We start from the raw sequence: 15828 nt of genomic DNA on the forward strand, positions 1-15828 counted from the left end.
ATTTTTTACTTTTATTTCTTATTCTTATTTATTTTCTTTTTTTTACTGCATTTTTGAGGAGGGCTTGTAAGAAAGCATTTTACTGTAAGGTGTGTAACCTGTTGTACTCAGCGCATGTGACAAATAAAATGTGATTTGATTTGATTTAACTATTTGTTCAGCACTTTTGAAATGTACAGCGACAGATTTCAGAACATGGGCCGTTCTTACAGTGTTCTCCCTGTACACAAAGTCAGAACCGTAGCATAAATAAAGGGGGCATATGATCAGACAATGAAAGCTCTTACAATATTAGATGATTACATTTCTCAAAAACAGGTTATAGACCACGTGTGCACCACCAAGTCAGAACAGTAGGTGAAATTAAGAGGTGAAAATAGACCATTTTAGGACTCACCTTGTTGTGCAGGAAGGTGGAGCGGCAGTCCTTTGTGAGCAAATTTTGTCATCAAACTTTGTCATCAAAGTCTGGCATTTTCTGGATTCATGGTGCTTTCAAGACAACTGAGAACTCGAGAAAATAAAAAAAAAGTTGAATCATGATGATGTCAGTGATCTTCAGGTCGTAGCTCTAGAAAGAGGCCTGAGTTCCCGATTTACAATTCAGAGTTGGATGAAAGTTCAAAACGTATTTTACCAGTCGCATTTTTCCTGAGTTTCCAGTTGTCTTGAACACACTAAAGTCAAATTTTCCAGTTCCGAGTTAGCAGTTGTTTTGAGCGCAGCACAAATTATGCTTCATTGACAACATGGCCAATAGTAAAAGAGACCATAGGAAAAGAGACCACACAGCCACTCCACTGAATAGCAGGCGAATTATTGTTTTGCAATTGTTGCAGTTAGCCAATGATTCCTTGTCCAATGGCCAATGAGAACTGATACGTTTCTTCATATGACAATGATTAAAAAGGATTTGCCAGTAGATTGTTGACTTTTTTCATGATGATGACTGCTAGTTAATATTTTGAAAGTATGATGTTGATGATATTGATCAGTCCAATCAAAGCTACTGTAGATATAACATGATGTGACATCTTTTTATCTGTGGCCAATGACCTTGAGCCTTCTTGGATGGGCACTTTTTCGAGCTCTACCCTTAGACTTGGCGGTGACGTAGTGTCCCCATGAGTGACAGAACACTGAGCCAATCACAGCACAACAATCCGTGTTTTCTGCTGGCTTGCCCCACTACCACAGAAAGCACTGAGCTAGGCTGAAGAACTTGTATTTTGGAGCTCTCTTACTCAAGAAAACAAAAAAGAGACCATGTTTGTGTGCGGCTTTATTAACTCAATGATATATATATATATATATATTATTTTTTTAAACATTGTTTGCAAATTGATATGTGACATGTATTAATGTCAAAATAGCATGCTAATCAGAATGACGGGTTGCCACTGAGCATATGTGGGAACTCCTTCAAGGCTGTTGGAAAAGCATTCTTCATGAAGTTGGTTGAGAGTATGCCAAGAGTGTGCAAAGCTGTCATCAAGGCAAAGGGTGGCTACTTTGAAGAATCTAAAATCTAAAATATAGTTAGCTACTTTTTTAACACTTTTTTGGTTAGTACATGATTCCATATGTGTTATTTCATAGTTTTGATGTCTTCACTATTATTCTACAATGTAGAAAATAGTAAAAATAAAGAAATACCCTTGATTGAGTAGGTGTGTCCAAACTTTTGACTGGTACTTTACATAGGATGTGGTGTTGTGTTGTAATCAGTGTAACATGGGTCATGCTAATGTAAACATCCTACAAACCAAACACACTAATGTCAACAATCTGCATATTAAGCTTCAACTAGCTATTTAACATTAGCTAGTTGAATTAAAGGCATTGGGCATCTTGTGGGGTTTGAGCAGTGTAGCTACATCAGGGATTGGGCATCTTGTGGGGTTTGAGCAGTGTAGCTACATCAGGGATTGGGCATCTTGTGGGGTTTGAGCAGTGTAGCTACATCAGGGATTGGGCATCTTGTGGGGTTTGAGCAGTGTAGCTACATCAGGGATTGGGCATCTTGTGGGGTTTGGGCAGGGTAGCTACATCAGGGATTGGGCATCTTGTGGGGTTTGAGCAGTGTAGCTACATCAGGGATTGGGCATCTTGTGGGGTTTGTGCAGTGTAGCTACATCAGGGATTGGGCATCTTGTGGGGTTTGAGCAGTGTAGCTACATCAGGGATTGGGCATCTTGTGGGGTTTGTGCAGTGTAGCTACATCAGGGATTGGGCATCTTGTGGGGTTTGAGCAGTGTAGCTACATCAGGGATTGGGCATCTTGTGGGGTTTGAGCAGTGTAGCTACATCAGGGATTGGGCATCTTGTGGGGTTTGAGCAGTGTAGCTACATCAGGGATTGGGCATCTTGTGGGGTTTGGGCAGGGTAGCTACATCAGGGATTGGGCATCTTGTGGGGTTTGAGCAGTGTAGCTACATCAGGGATTGGGCATCTTGTGGGGTTTGAGCAGTGTAGCTACATCAGGGATTGGGCATCTTGTGGGGTTTGAGCAGTGTAGCTACATCAGGGATTGGGCATCTTGTGGGGTTTGTGCAGTGTAGCTACATCAGGGATTGGGCATCTTGTGGGGTTTGAGCAGTGTAGCTACATCAGGGATTGGGCATCTTGTGGGGTTTGAGCAGTGTAGCTACATCAGTGATTGGGCATCTTGTGGGGTTTGTGCAGTGTAGCTACATCAGGGATTGGGCATCTTGTGGGGTTTGAGCAGTGTAGCTACATCAGGGATTGGGCATCTTGTGGGGTTTGTGCAGTGTAGCTACATCAGGGATTGGGCATCTTGTGGGGTTTGAGCAGTGTAGCTACATCAGGGATTGGGCATCTTGTGGGGTTTGAGCAGTGTAGCTACATCAGGGATTGGGCATCTTGTGGGGTTTGAGCAGTGTAGCTACATCAGGGATTGGGCATCTTGTGGGGTTTGAGCAGTGTAGCTACATCAGGGATTGGGCATCTTGTGGGGTTTGAGCAGTGTAGCTACATCAGGGATTGGGCATCTTGTGGGGTTTGAGCAGTGTAGCTACATCAGGGATTGGGCAACTGACGTCACCCTTTTTGAAGGCCCACTGATCACCTTCCCACTTTTTATTTACTCAGTTGGGATGGAATTAGAATAGTAGAATACACAAAGTGCAATTTTGCAATTTGGTTGTGCATGAGCAGTTTTTCTCTTGTTATGTCAGTCGCTGCAACCACAAAAACATTTGCTAATTATGTGTACGTATATGACAAATAACGTTTGATTTGATTTGAATTAGCCCATGTCAGCTAATATGTTTAAAATTGCTAAATTAGTTGCCAGCTAAACTTGTTATAATGGTTGAATTACCAGCCGGTGGGCCTCAATTGATTTTGTTAGTCAGTTTCACTCAGATATCATATTAAACACTGCTAATATTTCTCAACACCCTATTGCAAAATGTGTAGAATTGCAGGAAATTAGCTGTCAAATAGAAAATGTTCCTCTCAGCCCCGGCGCAAAACGGTCTGATTACAGATGTGAGTTAGCTTGAACATTGAACACACTAAGGTCAGCAGCTAACGCACCTAGCAGGCCCAAAACACAATCCTACACCTACCTACCAGTCCAGTAGAACGGTGGCCATTTTGGCATCACTCTTCCACCATTCAAAATTAATTCCAATGTTTATCCGGTTTCTGTATTGGCCATGAGCAGTCTTTTTCTCACTTATTTTTCTATTTTGCGGTCGAGTTGATTCAGATTCAAGAACAGAAAATTATGCTTGTTTCTGTTGTCCCTGCCACAAGGACAGTTTATCTGCAAACAAGTTGGTTAGATTATTGGCTTAGTCTGCAATGTGTTTGATTCTGGCGGCTGTATTGTTAACTTGCAAGTGACTTTCACTTCCTCTCTAACTCTGGGGCAGCAGGGTCATATGAGTAGGCGGGATTTAACGCAAAGACACTCCTTGCCCAGGCCAGCCCACGGAGGCTGTGGGTTCAACCTCCTTGTTTTTGTTCAAATCATAGAGAATAATAGAGGCCACTAGTGGCCAAAAGGCCATTTTAGCAAAGGCAGCGCCATTGAGGGTTTCCACTATTTTAATGTATTCAACTTGCTGGGTGCTCCAATTACATCGAATGATCCCTCCTGGTGGCCCTGTTGGAGTCATATCCAACCAGGTCATCAGGAGGGATCAGCCAATCATGAGAAAATTGAGTACATTAACATTTCTGTAAAAATATGTAACTTCAATGGGCTGACATCAGAGTTGGGATGTCCCAAGAATCCTGTTTAGCCTTTTCCCTGCATTTTGTTCAAAGCCTGTGTGATTCACTTGAGTTACAGTGCATTCGGAAAGTATTCAGACCCGTGACTTTTTCCACATTTTGTTACGTTACAAATATTATTATTCTTTTCCTTATTCTAAAATTGATTCAAATGTTTTTTTTCCCTCATCAATCTACAGACAAAGCAAAAACGTTTTTGTTGTTGTATGCAAATGTATTAAAAATAAAAAACAGAAATATCACATCTACATAAGTATTCAGACCCTTTACTCAGTACTTTGTTGAAACAAGCGCCTTTGGCAGCAATTACATCCTCGAGTCTTCTTGGGTATGATGCTACATGCTTGGCACACCTGTATTTGGGGAGTTTCTCCCATTCTTCTCTGCAGATCCTCTCAAGCTCTGTCAGGTTGGATGGGGAGTGTCACTGCACAGCTATTTTCAGGTCTCTCCAGAGATGTGTCTTGGCTGTCTTGGCTGTGTGCTTAGTGTCATTGTCTTGTTGGAAGGTGAACCTTCGCCTGAGGTCCTGAGTGCTCTAGAGCAGGTTTTTGGTCTGACATGCACTGTCAACTGTGGGACCTTATATAGACAAGTGTGTGCCTTTACAAATCATGTCCAATCAATTGAATTCACGACAGGTCTACTCCAATCTAGTTGTAGAAACATCTCAAAGATGATCAATCGAAACAGGATGCACCTGAGCTCAATTATAAATCTCATAGCAAAGGGTCTGAATACTTATGTAAATAAGCTATTTCTGTTTTTTATTTTCAATACATTTGCAAAAATTCTGAAAACCTGTTTTGGCTTTGTCATTATGGTGTATTGTGCGTAGATTGATGAGGAAAAAAGAGGGTTTGTCACCGGTTAGGCACCGGTTAAGTTGATTAACAAGGAGTAACCTATCTTCTCAAAGGGTCATCTCCACTTCTTTATTGTCATCCTAAAAATGACATTGTCACGAGTTTGATGTCTAATTTAAACATCTCCATTTATCTGAACTAAACATTTTATTAAATCAAATCAAATTGTATTAGTCACATGCGCCGAATACCACAGGTTTAGACCTTAAAGTGAAATGCTTACTTACGAGCCCCTAATGAACAATGCCGTTTTTTTTTATTAAAGAGCAGCAGTAAAATAACAATAGCGAGACTATATACAGGGGCATACCGTTACAGAGTACATGTGCAGGAGCACCGATTAGTTGAGGTAGTATGTACATGTAGGTAGAGTTATTAAAGTGACTATGCATAGATGACAACAGAGAGCAGCAGTGGTGTAAAGAGGAGGGGGGGACAATGTAAAAAGTCTGGGTAGCCATTTGACTAGATGTTCAGCAGTCTTATCGCTTGGGGGTAGAAGCTGTTTAGAAGCCTCTTGGACATATACTTGGCGCTCTGATACCGCTTGCCGTGCTGTAGCAGAGAGAACAGTCTATGACTAGGGTGTCCTATAGGAATGAGGTCAGAGACCTGGCTGTGTGGTGCCAGGACAACAACCTCTCCCTCAACTTGATCAAGACAAAGGAGATGATTGTGGACTACAGGAAAAGGAGGACCGAGCACACACCCATTCTCATCGTCGGGGCTGCAGTGGAGCAGGTTGAGAGCGTCAAGTTCCTTGGTGTCTACATCACCAACAAACTAACATGGTCCAAGCACACCAAGACAGTCGTGAAGAGGGCTTGACAAAACCTATTCTCCTTCAGGAGACTGAAAAGATTTGGCATGGGTTCTCAGATCCTCAAAAGGTTCTAAAGCTACACCATCGAGAGCATCCTGACAGTTTGCATCACTGCCTGGTATGGTAGTGCAAATGGCCCAGTACATCACATGGGGCAACCTTCCTGCCATCCAGGACCTCTATACCAGGCAGTGTCAGAGGAAGACGCTAAAAATTGTCCAGACACCCAAGGCATAGACTTTTCTCTCTGCTACCGCATGGCAAGTGGTACCAATGCACCAACTCTGGAACCAACAGGACCATGAACAGCTTCTACCCCCCAAGCCATAAGACTGCTAAATATTTAGTTTAATATTTAACCAAATAGCTAAATCTGAATTTACACATAAGCTGCTGCTACTGTTTATTATATATCACTTTATTCCTAGTTATATGCACATACAGTATCAACACTCATAGAATAAAGGGTTCCAAAAGGTTTATTGGCTGTCCCCATAGGAGAAACTGTTTTGGTTCCAGGTAGAACCCTTTTGGAAAGGGATTCTATATGAAACTGAAAAGGGTTTCCACCTGGAACCAAAAATGGATTTTCAAAGGGTTATGCTATGGGAACAACCGAAGAACCCTTTTAGGATCTAGATATTTTTTTCTAAGAGTGTACCTCAATTACCTCATACCCCTCAATTCAGTACTGGTACCCTGTGTATATAACCAAGTTATCTTTACTCGCTTTATTATTGCTTGTTTTACTTTTGATTTGATTTGATTTAATTAGATTTCCGGCGAAGTGAAGTGACAGGATGACCAGTATGTCCCCTAGCAGACAACAGTCCCTGGTCCAGGGTGACCAGTATGTCCCCTAGCAAGGGTGGCATCTGGGGCATCTCACAGTAGACCCCCGTCCAGCCCTGGTAGCACTGGCAGGTGAACTTGTGCTTCATGGCCAGGATGTTGTGGTTGTTAAGATGGCCGCTCACGTAGAAGCTGCGGGCCCGGGTTTCTGCTAATGTAGAAGATGCGGGGTCGGAGGTAGGCCCCCGAGTCGAAGCTCTTCCTCACACACTTGCCATTCTTCTTGTACAGGTCTTGGCTGCACAGCTTGGCTGCTGATGTGACTTTGATGTCATTGTAGCCTAAAGGGCAGTCAATGTACTTCTTCACGGCCAGGCAGTTTTCTGGAGGTACACGTAGACAGGCAGATACACAAACACATAATGCTTCACAGCATAAGTATAGGTGTCACTGTAAGTATAGCTAAAAATAGGTCTGCAGTTAAATGGAAATAGTAGTTATGTTGAATGAACCTTCCTTCTGTCACCCACAGTATGTTCATTACTTCATGTACAGATCTAGGATCTTAATTTGATCCAGTTTGCTACAGCAGAAAAATAATCCTGCATCTACAAGAAATGTCGAATGTTATGTGGATTAGAATTCATTTACATTTTTGTAGGGGTTGATATATTTTTAGTTAGGGCATATCAAGTCTGACATTTAAAGTAGACATTATAAACTTTAGAAGCCTTTTTAAACCTTGAATACACTACAAGTTTGGAATTCCTCTGGGCAGGAAAATTCTCAGCAACAAAAAAGTAATCAAATTAAGATCCTACATCTGTACTAACTATCCTTTGATGCACTTCTCTTTTCTTCTCTAATTCATTGCCTCTTAAAATGGTAATAGAGGGAATCCAGGCTTAATTATGAAATGTCCCATCTGATACACAGAATGAGTTCGGTAAAAACATATCATCATTTGAATTTGAAATAGTGGAAAAATTCCTCCCTTAAGTCCTTCACCCTGTACAGGTGTAGGATCTTAATTTGATCACTCTTTTGTTTCCTGCACTGCAGGAAATGCAGATGAGCTTCATGATTTACATAAATTCACTGATAACTTGCACTAACACACGGTTCTAATAACAGTATTGCACTTTTTATGTAGCCTAATTTTGGCTAGCCAATAGCTTAACCACCGACTAAATGTTCAAATTCTGTTGCTGCAGGATAATTCTTCTGCCACAATAATGGTCAAATTAAGATTCAACATCTGTATATAATTAAAATTAATCCACATCCACACTTCATGAATGACTGATGCGCCTCTTGTAAACAGAATGCAAAAGGACCCACAAAATCCTTTTCGAAAAGAACGCCACAGCACTGTCAGTCTGATATAAATCAGGCCATTTCCAAGGCTCCTAATCTCATAAACCACAATGACTGTGCTGAAACATACTATTTTAAGAGACACTGAGAACTAGCTAGGAAGGGAATCCCACGTTGAAAGTGCTTGATGTCATGTCCTGTCATGGAACCCTGTAGACACTAGCTGCTCTTGCTTACTGCAGGCAACAAGACATTATTATGTAATTGTAATGATATTTTCTATACTTTAACGTTGAAGCATGGGTCACATGTTTCATGACTCTCCATTTCATGGTTTTCCCTGGAGTACTGAAAGAGGCACACTTTTTTCTTAACCAGCACTTTCACATCTGGGTTTGATGATTAGTTGAAGTCACGTGTTGCCAGAAAGTAACAAAACGGTGCCCCGCTGTGGATCCAAGGGATTAGGGATTAAGAAACCCTACTCTATGGAACATTTTGAGTTCGAGCATCTTCGGAGGAGCCCCAAATACCATTCCCAACGCCCCAAGAGCTGCACTCTCTCCAATAGTGTGGACCAGGTCACTCTAGGAGAGATATAAGAGAAGATGTAACACTCCAAACACATAGAATAGAATAGAAATCCGAAATGGATGATGTTGAGAGATAGATGGGAGGGGTTGAATGGAGCTGAAGGGTGGGACTAATAACAAGATAAACAATGTAAAGCATACGGGATCTGTAAAATGTATATAGGTTCAGAACTTTTGTGAAATAGCATAGTTACAAATAGAAATCAAACTGGATGGACATCAGAAATAGAGGAAGGACTAAGAACAAACAAGAGAGAACTATTGTAAAGTAGACTGTGTCTGTAAAATGTGTATAAGATGTATAAATTGAAGGTAAAAGCAGAAGTGTTTATTAGTTTACTCCAATTGGGGGATCGGCGGAAGGGTTTGCGGGGAATAATAATAAAGGTATATTCTTTAAAAAAGGATGTATGTCTATATAGGTATGTGTATGTATATACAGTGCCTTGCGAAAGTATTCGGCCCCATTGAACTTTGCGACCTTTTGCCACATTTCAGGCTTCAAACATAAAGATATAAAACTGTATTTTTTTGTGAAGAATCAACAACAAGTTGTACACAATCATGAAGTGGAACGACATTTATTGGATATTTCAAACTTTTATAACAAATCAAAAACTGAAAAATTGGGCGTGCAAAATTATTCAGCCCCATTACTTTCAGTGCAGCAAACTCTCTCCAGAAGTTCAGTGAGGATCTCTGAATGATCCAATGTTGACCTAAATGACTAATGATGATAAATACAATCCACCTGTGTGTAATCAAGTCTCCGTATAAATGCACCTGCACTGTGATAGTCTCAGAGGTCCGTCAAAAGCGCAGAGAGCATCATGAAGAACAAGGAACACACCAGGCAGGTCCGAGATACTGTTGTGAAGAAGTTTAAAGCTGGATTTGGATACAAAAAGATTTCCCAAGCTTTAAACATCCCAAGGAGCACTGTGCAAGCGATAATATTGAAATGGAAGGAGTATCAGACCACTGCAAATCTACCAAGACCTGGCCGTCCCTCTAAACTTTCAGCTCATACAAGGAGAAGACTGATCAGAGATGCAGCCAAGAGGCCCATGATCACTCTGGATGAACTGCAGAGATCTACAGCTGAGGTGGGAGACTCTGTCCATAGGACAACAATCAGTTGTATATTGCACAAATCTGGCCTTTATGGAAGAGTGGCAAGAAGAAAGCCATTTCTTAAAGATATCCATAACAAGTGTCGTTTAAAGTTTGCCACAAGCCACCTGGGAGACACACCAAACATGTGGAAGAAGGTGCTCTGGTCAGATGAAACCAAAATTGAACTTTTTGGCAACAATGCAAAACGTTATGTTTGGCGTAAAAGCAACACAGCTCATCACCCTGAACACACTACTGTCAAACATGGTGGTGGCAGCATCATGATTTGGGCCTGCTTTTCTTCAGCAGGGACAGGGAAGATGGTTAAAATTGATAGGAAGATGGATGGAGCCAAATACAGGACCATTCTGGAAGAAAACCTGATGGAGTCTGCAAAAGACCTGAGACTGGGACGGAGATTTGTCTTCCAACAAGACAATCATCCAAAACATAAAGCAAAATCTACAATGGAATGGTTCAAAAATAAACATATCCAGGTGTTAGAATGGCCAAGTCAAAGTCCAGACCTGAATCCAATCGAGAATCTGTGGAAAGAACTGAAAACTGCTGTTCACAAATGCTCTCCATCCAACCTCACTGAGCTCGAGCTGTTTTGCAAGGAGGAATGGGAAAAAATGTCAGTCTCTCGATGTGCAAAACTGATAGAGACATACCCCAAGCGACTTACAGCTGTAATCGCAGCAAAAGGTGGCGCTACAAAGTATTAACTTATTAAGGGGGCTGAATAATTTTGCACGCCCAATTTTTCAGTTTTTGATTTGTTAAAAAAGTTTGAAATATCCAATAAATGTCGTTCTACTTCATGATTGTGTCCCACTTGTTGTTGATTCTTCACAAAAAAAGACAGTTGTATATCTTTATGTTTGAAGCCTGAAATGTGGCAAAAGGTCGCAAAGTTCAAGGGGGCCGAATACTTTCGCAAGGCACTGTAGTGTATATCTATTTTTTTTAATTTTATTTCACCTTTATTTAACCAGGTAGGCTAGTTGAGAACAAGTTCTCATTTGCAACTGCAACCTGGCCAAGATAAAGCATAGCAGTGTGAACAGACAACAACACAGAGTTACACATGGAGTAAACAATAAACAATAAACAAGTCAATAACATAGTAGAAAAAAAAGAATCTATATACATTGTGTGGAAAAGGCATGAGGAGGTAGGCAATAAATAGGCCATAGGAGTGAATAATTACAATTTAGCAGATTAACACTGGAGTGATAAATGATCAGATGAACATGTGCAGGTAGAGATACTGGTGTGCAAAAGAGCAGAAAATTAAATAAAATAAAAACAGTATGGCGATGAGGTAGGTAAATTGGGTGGGCTATATACCGATGGACTATGTACAGCTGCAGCGATCGGTTAGCTGCTCAGATAGCAGATGTTTAAAGTTGGTGAGGGAGATAAAAGTCTCCAACTTCAGAGATTTTTGCAATTCGTTCCAGTCGCAGGCAGCAGAGAACTGAAAGGAAAGGCGGCCAAATTAGGTTTTGGCTTTAGGGATGATCAGTGAGATACACCTGCTGGAGCGGGTGCTACGGGTGGGCGTTGCCATCGTGACCAGTGAACTGAGATAAGGCGGACCTTTACCTATTATGGACTTGTAGATGACCTGGAGCCAGTGGGTCTGGCGACGAACATGTAGCGAGGGCCAGCCGTCTAGAGTATACAGGTCGCAGTGGTGGGTGGTATAAGGTGCTTTAGTAACAAAACTGATGGCACTGTGATAAACTGCATCCAGTTTGCTGAGTAGAGTATTGGAAGCTATTTTGTAGATGACATCGCCGAAGTCGAGGATCGGTAGTATAGTCAGTTTTACTAGGGTAAGTTTTGCGGCGTGAGTGAAGGAGGCTTTGTTGCGAAATAGAAAGCCGACTCTAGATTTGATTTTAGATTGGAGATGTTTGATATGAGTCTGGAAGGAGAGTTTACAGTCTAGCCAGACACCTAGGTACTTCTAGATGTCCACATATTCTAGGTCGGAACCATCCAGGGTGGTGATGCTAGTCGGGCGTGCGGGTGCAGGCAGCGAACGGTTGAAAAGCATGCATTTGGTTTTACTGGCGTTTAAGAGCAGTTGGAGGCCACGGAAGGAGTGTTGTATGGCATTGAAGCTCGTTTGGAGGTTAGATAGCACAGTATCCAAGGAAGGGCCAGAAGTATACAGAATGGTGTTGTCTGCGTAGAGGTGGATCAGGGAATCGCCCACAGCAAGAGCAACATCATTGATATATACAGAGAAAAGAGTTGGCCCGAGAATTTAACCCTGTGGTGCCCCCATAGAGACTGCCAGAGGACCGGACAACATGCCCTCCGATTTGACACACTGAACTCTGTCTGCAAAGTAGTTGGTGAACCAGGCAAGGCAGTCATTAGATAAACCGAGGCCACTGAGTCTGCCGATAAGAATATGGTGATTGACAGAGTCGAAAGCCTTGGCCAGGTCGATGAAGACGGCTGAACAGTACTGTATTTTATCGATGGCGGTTATGATATCGTTTAGTACCTTGAGCGTGGCTGAGGTGCACCAGTGACCGGCTCGGAAACCGGATTGCACAGCGGAGAAGGTACGGTGGGATTTGAGATGGTCAGTGATCTGTTTGTTGACTTGGCTTTCGTAGAGATCGGGGCGTGGGCGAGTAGCTGCGCTGTATGCATGCATGTATGGATATATATATTTACCCAAAAAATATGGGGGATTGGAAATGATGCAGACAATTACATTGGAAGCAACATTCTTTCCACAATATTCAGCTGATCCTCCCTCTAAAAAAAAATTAAAAATAAAAAATACAATAAAAATAAAAATAAAAAACACTCCAAACTCAGTCTTCCCCTCAAGTCAGAGTATGTTGAGGTCAATGCTTGCTCCCGCTCCAGTGTCCAGTATTCGTTGATATTTCATTGTTATGTTTTACCTCTTGACCCCTGAATGTCAGAATAGACATCATGGCCCAGTCTAGAACCAGCCCCTAGCAGCTACTCTCAATAGGCACTTTTATACACCTTAAAGGTTTAGATAGGTAAGTAATATCCCACCCAGGCAATCAGAGGGCAAGGTGAAATGTTATATTGCTTATAAGTAACTATCCAGTACTTTCAGATTTACTTAAGTACCTAGGGGTTAGGGACTATGTTTTTTTCCTGGACAACACCTAGGTGTTGTAAATCAATTAAAGGTCATCTGAGGTCTCGTAGCTGAGACTGTGCATTCCATTCATAGACCTGTGACAGTTCTAGAAGCTTCAGTTGATTAATAGCTTTTTATCCACCACACTGACTAGGGGGCAAAACATGGGGGGAGACGAGACAAGTTTCTTGACAGAGAAATGCAGAGATTAGGTAGTTTATCACAATGACTGACAGGCAATAAAACACTTTCCACAATGAGAAAAATAGCTAACTTAAGAAAATGTGTTGGAATATTTATCCTTGTCCTAACCACTATTTTTGCTCTTGTACCAACAGCAACGGAAGATATCAGTTTCCCAATATCACCAGTGTTTAGTAATCCTTCTCACCTCTGAGAGGACCGTGAAGGTGTAAGCATAGAAGAGTCTGTAGTAGACAAACATGGGCATGGGGTGAAGTCAGCGTGTGTGATGGATTCAATCCTCATGGCCTCTGACTGGGTGTTGGCCGTGGACTTGAGTTCGTAGTAGGAACACGGAAGGGTAGAGGACTGTGCTCTCACTTCAAAGCCACACCAGGTGGTCATTATGGATGTGCTCCACGTTAGACATTCACTCTTGCAGCGATGCAAGTGTGTCTTGACGCCTTAGTTTTTGAGGTCAGGGAACAGTTTGAAGCCCCAGAGGCCATCAGGTCGTCAGCTTTCGTCTAACAGTAGAGTGTTGTTCATCAAATAAAATCAAACCAAATCACATTTTCTTGGTCACATACACATGGTTAGCAGATGTTATTGCAAGTGTAGTGAAATGCTTGTGCTTCTAGTTCCGACAGTACAGCAATATCTAACAAGTAATCTAACAATTCCACTACAACTAGCTAATACACACAAATCTAAGTAAAGGAATGGAATGAAGGCCTGTCCAGCCTCCTTGACCTCCTTCTCCACCTTGATCTCATGCCAGCCTAGATGGAGCTTTCGGATCTGCTCCTTGGAGCCCCAGTTGCACACCCACTGGGCCTCCAGTTCTCCCAGTCAATGACACCCAGGCCTCCTTGTGGAGGATGAGCTTGTCGCTGTCAGCCCTGGTCTTGCTCAGGTGCTTGGACAGGCTCTGGTTCTGGGGCAGGCCCCCATTGATGGGGTCCCCAGAGCTGGCTTAGTAAGGGTAATAGCCCAGGTGGCTGTGGTAGAAGATAGTGACATTGGGTCTCGTTGAGGTTTACCACGATGTCGATGACACTGAGGTCCAGGTCCACCTTGAAATTAAGGCGGCAGGACTCCATGGGGGCGTTCCATACCATGATGAAGGGCCGGGGGGGTGTTCCACACACTATGAAGTGCCGGTGAGGGATCAGAGGAGCCTGGGCATGCTTCATCTGCTCCCCACCGGCTCTTTCCCTGACCCCAACCCACAACCCCACCACCAGCTGACAGCAGCCAATCAGCGGCATCGCCCACATGGATCAATATGTCATCCTATCCCACATCAAAAGGGAAAAGGACAGGAGAGAAATCACCACATCTTTTTGCGGGGAAAAGTAAACACATCTTGGGCTTAAGTGGGGTTGGTGAATGGACATGTGAGTGAGGGTCACTGAGCTGCACTGCTCAAAATTCCATACACTGTTCTTCTCAGAGAAAGGTGTCATTTCACTTGTCAAGCTCTGTGAAGTCTGCCGGGCTTGGTTTGTCATGTACATGTATGCCTACATTTCCCTAACAAAGACAAATTGAGTTGGCCTTCATTAATCAAATAAAATAAAATAAAATGGTATTTGTCACATTCACGTGTTTAGACGTTATTGCGGGTGTAGCAAAATGCTTGTGTTCCTAGCTCCAACAGTGCAGTAATATCTAACAAGTAATATCTAACAATACACACAATCTAAAGTAAAGAAATGGAATTAGAAAATATAAATATTTGGACGAGCAAAGTCATAGCGGCATAGACTGAGCTACAGTTGAATAGGATAGAGTATAGTATATACACTGTTGAGATGAGTAATGCAAAATATGTGAGCATTATTAAAGTGACTAGTGTTCCATTATTAAAGTGGCCAGTGATTTCAGGTCTATGTATATAGTTATGGCTGTTTAACAGTCTGATGATCTTTTTGGCCTTCCTGTGACATCGGGTGCTGTAGGTGTCCTAGAGGACAGGTAGCTTGCCCCCGGTGATGTGTTGGGCAGACCGCACAACCCTCTGGAGAGCCCTGCGGTTGCGGGCGGTGCTGTTGCTGTGCCAGCCGGTGATACAGCACGACAGGATGCTTTCAATTGTGCATCTGTAAAAGTTTGTGAGGGTTTTAGGTGCCAAGCCAAATTTCTTCAGCCTCCTGAGGTTGAAGAGGTGCTGTTATTGTGACCACAGTAAAGATATTTACATATCAAAGTGGGCCTTAATAAGAACTATTGTGTCTGTTGTATTTTGACAATGATTCCGCACACATGCATACCAACACACACACACTCCCTCTCTCACACACACACACTCATTTTCGCTCTCTCACACACACACACACACGTTGGTTTTACTATCTAAGTGGGAACATTTATTCCCATTCAAAATTATATTTTCCCTAACCCCTAACTCTAAACATAACCCTTAATCAAACCCTTAAGCCTAACATTAACCCTAAACCCAAATCTCTAACCCTAAAACTAAACCTAACCCTAATCCCAACCCCTAACCTTAATTCTAAACCTAACCCCTAAGCCTAAAATATAATTTTTCGTCTTGGGGACCTGTGAAATTTTGCATGTTTTACTATCCTTGTGAGGACTTTTGGAACCCAAAAAGATAGTAAAGTGGACCACACACACACATGGGCACGCATATTATTTTCTAGAAAACTCTTTCCAGTTTCTTATGTAAGATCCCCCCACATCTAATTGCAATTG

The 15828-nt window shown here is 42.2% G+C and overlaps 1 pseudogene; it reads right to left on the minus strand.

Moving 5' to 3' along the window:
- Nucleotides 1-6640: 6640 nt before the first annotated feature.
- On the minus strand, nucleotides 6641-14378 carry LOC139407498 (hyaluronidase-like; annotated as a pseudogene).
- Between the last annotated feature and the right edge of the window lie 1450 nt (nucleotides 14379-15828).

The sequence above is a fragment of the Oncorhynchus clarkii genome, chromosome 4 (genome assembly GCF_045791955.1).
Source record: "Oncorhynchus clarkii lewisi isolate Uvic-CL-2024 chromosome 4, UVic_Ocla_1.0, whole genome shotgun sequence".
Taxonomy (NCBI): domain Eukaryota; kingdom Metazoa; phylum Chordata; class Actinopteri; order Salmoniformes; family Salmonidae; genus Oncorhynchus; species Oncorhynchus clarkii.